This window comes from Vicugna pacos, chromosome 12 (genome assembly GCF_048564905.1).
Source record: "Vicugna pacos chromosome 12, VicPac4, whole genome shotgun sequence".
Classification (NCBI taxonomy): Eukaryota; Metazoa; Chordata; class Mammalia; order Artiodactyla; family Camelidae; genus Vicugna; species Vicugna pacos.
In genome coordinates this window covers 57,450,292-57,454,340 of record NC_132998.1, presented here as the reverse complement: position 1 = coordinate 57,454,340, position 4,049 = coordinate 57,450,292, and positions in this window count along the sequence as shown.

Below are 4,049 nucleotides of genomic sequence, written 5' to 3'. Positions count from 1 at the left end.
CCGCCCCGCCCAGCCCCGGTGGCGGGAAGCAGGTAAGCCGCTCCTGACAGCGCGCCTGCACCGCTTCCTGGGTTCCTGCTCCACCCGCCCGGCCTGCAGGCCCTGGGTATAAATAACCTTGGCACCCTCTTAAAGCGGTAACAAGGTTCCATGCTTAGGAGGCAGAGGCCAAGGACAGCCCCAACTGGGTCTCCCAAAGGACGCTGTCCTAGATCCCTTCCCCCACAGGACCTCTTGGCCACCTTAAGCTAAAAGTCATCCCCATCTCCCCGCTGGAAGATTGGCTGAAAGCTTTGGCTTCCTGGGGCCACCCGGTGCCCTTGGACAAGTCCCTGCAACTCTGGACTCACTGTCCCTGGTGGCCTGCTAGCTCAGCTGTCCTGACCCTGCCCACCTGGAAGAGCAGACAAGGTACCCTGTCTGCTTCTCCAGCACCCATGCTCCTGCTCCCATCACCCCTTTCACGGGGGTGCCCACCACCCTCCTGCCCCAGGGAGCCCTCCCAGAGCACTTGCCTGATACCCTGCTCTCTCCCAGCCCAACACCGAGTTTCCTCTGTCAAGTCCCTTCTCCCGGCAGACTTCCCCAGTCCCTGCCCTAACTTCTTGTAAGGCAATGATGTGGGTGCTGTGCTGACCCCCCTAAATTCAGCAGTAGTTATTTCTTTGGCCCTCGGTCGGAAACAGAGTTGGACATAGGGCAGATGCTCCATAACTGCGAGTTAATACTCTGAACCCCTACACCTCTTGGGCATCACGAGCCCCAGGGCTGGGGAAAGAGTGAGGGGATTGGAGGAGAGTCCTGGCACACCCACTGCCCTTGCCTTGTTGGAGTTTCAGTTCAGTTTGAAGATTACTTGAGCACCTAGTGTATGTGAGGGGTAGGGGAGACAGAATGGGCACTCATGAGGGAAGGACCTCTAGCATCTCAGTGTGCCCAGCGCCCAGTACGGAGCGTGGCACAGTGGGCACGTGCTGGACACTGGCTACCCCTCCACTCTCCAAAAGGAGAAACAGGCAGACCCCGGCGGGGTGGGGAGGGGCTGCAAAGGGAACCCTCCTCCATATGCTACTATTTGAGCCACCTGAGTGTGGAATCCTAGCCGGAACTTGGGAAGCGCCTGGATCAAAGCCTCAGGCCAGGATGAGAGGATTGATCCTAGGCCAGGTTCCCTCCCTTCTTCCAACTGGAAGGCCCCTGGAGTAGGGGGCGGGGCTTGGGAAATCTCTCCGCGGAAGGAGGCACCTGAATCCAGTGTAGACCCGGCTTGTTAAAATGTAGGGCGGGGCTTTGCAATGCCTGGGTTCTATCCTTGGCCTCTACCTCACTGGACAGATCCCAGAACTTCGTGGTGGCTTATTTCCCCCATCTCCGCAATGGGCAGAACCTACTGTGTGCAGAATCAAGAAACTGAAGACTCCCAAGCCGGTGACGACACCAGGTGCCACTGTCTTGCCGTCTGGGAAATGTCCAGGCTACATGCTTTCCCCACCCTGTTCCAGTCCTGCCTCTGGCCAAGGCCCCACTGGCCTGGGCTTGTCCACTTCCCCAGCTGTTCTGAAGGTCCCTGAGGGCAAGGCCAGGCTTCTACCTCTGTCCCTCCTAGTCTTGCCCAGGCCAGAGCTCCCAGCTCCGGACTGGAGAGGTGTCAGTCCATGTAGGCTGTAGGAGCAGCTGCTGTGGAAATAACTGAACCATATAATCAGGCCATCTGAGCTCTGGGCCTCCCATCTGGGCTCCAGACTCCCCTCAGTCAGACCCGAAAGCCTTTGCAGGAAAGGCACCTGGCTCCACCATGCCCAGCCTGGTGGGGCTGCTGTACCTTTTGGCTGAGTAAGGGGTATATTTTCTGGTATATTTAAGCTCAAGTTCACTCAGATGTTGAATCATAAAAAGGTTGGAAGCCCCGAAGTTTGGATCATACTTCGAAGGATGTGGTCATCAGAGACTTTTGGACTCAGAAGTGGACTTTTGGATTTTCAATCAGGGAGTGTTGAGCGCACAGCTTTAGAGCTGCAAATGCAGAAGGGGGGCCGCAGAGGTCATCAGCCAACTCCTGCTCCAGTGACTTGGCTGAGCCCCCCCACCCTGACCCCCGAGGATGGCCTGGGTCCTGTTTGGCACACGCTGAATTCTTGGGGCCCTACTAATGCGCCATAGTCACAGGAGCTCACTAAACACAGCTGACTTGAATGGCAAGTGAAGACATCACATCAATGGACATTTACTTCCAACCCCAAAGACAGCAGGAACAGAGCTTAAGGATGGGGATGGTGCGGGTTAGCTGGGCTCAGCCTCTCACTAGCTGGGCGACCTGCGGGTAGGGTCATTGACCTTACTGAGCCTGTGTCCTCCTCAGGTAACTTGAGAATAATAATAGCGTCTACCTAACAGGTTGTTGAGAGGTTTAAGTAAGTTAATATGTAAAATGCTTAAGACAGCGCCTGGCCCTGATTCTTATTACTTAGCCTGTAGAGTCAGGATTGGAAAGGCCCTTTACCTTCATTCCTGCCTCAGTTGCCGCCTAAACGTGTCCTGCTGCCTGGGGACAGTGGCACTTTTGCCTGGGGACAATGGCACTTACTGTCATGTACATACTCCAGTGAGGTTGGTATCATGCGGTTTTGTAGATGAACAGATCCAGGTTCCTGGCCCAGGTCCCCAGCTGGCTAAGTGGTAGAGGCCAAGTTACAAAGCAGATCTGAGAGGCTCCAAAGCACCCATGTGCTCTCCTGCTGTGCCAGATGGCGCTGCCTGGATACTCCAGAAATGCTGGTCCCTGACCCCTCCTTGATCCCCGTGGCTGCTTAGGGGGACCCAGAGGCTTCAGTACAGGTTGTCTGCAGAAACCTTTGACAGTCTGGGACATATCTGCTGGTGAAACTCCAGCAGGATGTGGGCAGGGAGGCCAGTGGCCAGCACTGAGCTGGTGGTAGCAGGGGTCAGCTGAGGGGTGGCAGGACTGAGTGAGAACATCCCATCTTAGACACTTGACAAATTGTTGTGGCCAGCCATATCCGTGCTGCCCTCCAAGAGGAGGCTCCTGCCCAGAGCAGCTAGGCATGTGGTGTGATTTCTGGGGCTCTGAAAACTTCCTTGCCTTCTCCTCAAGCGAAAAAGACTTCCTGGGGAACTCTTGGTGGGGTTGAGGCACAGGGACCTCACCACGATCTTGACAGTCCTGGAGAGCATGTGCCCTTAACCCCAGCCCTAGAGGACAGCAGCTGACAGAGGGGTGGGGTGGGCAGGCTCAGGCGGTGGGGGAAATGTGCTGTCAGGGTGGACAACTCACAGGACGGCTGGTCAGACTTGAGGCCTCATGTATGCCCTCAGAAGCTCTCTGAGCCTCGGTTTCCCATTTTCACAGGGCAGTTTAAGGGAGGGGCTTAATGAGGCCGCAGGGAGAGGCTGCAGGAAGAGGCTGCATGCTGCAGGTCTGGCGCAGTGCCTGGCCTCAGGCCTGGCTCCCCTGTCTGCCTTGCTGTGCCCCAGGGGCTGGGGTAAGGAGGGGGGCCAGGAGGCCTTCGGAAAGTGGGGGTGGGGCATCAAGTGAACGGCAGAGACAGGCTCCCCAGGCGAGCAGTGGCCTCTGTTTCTCTTGGCTATGAACAGATGAGCACAGTGTGCTGTGGTTGCTATAAAAAAAAAATGATAAAAAGAGCTGCTGCCTCCAGCCACACAAATAGAAGTGGAAGTGTGGCTTCGTGACCCGGGAAGTCCCACTGCTCCTGGGGTGGGGGTGGGGGTGACCCTTGAAGAGACAGAGAACTCTCCTTCCACGTGCACCCCCTTCCAGCCAGCAGACCCCAGTTCTGGACTTCTGTTTGAATCGATACACAGGATTTAGGGAAGGACTCCTCCAGGCAGAGGAGGCAAAGGCTCCCCTCCTTTGATCAGACCTCCCGTCCCCCACCTCCTCAGACAGATGTGGGCTCTTCATGTCTACCTCCCTCCCAGCTCTTGGTGGTTGTGCTCCTGGTCCACACATTTCATGCCAGGCTGTGAGCTTTGAGGACGGGGCTGTGCCTGGCATAGGGGCTGCTCAAGAG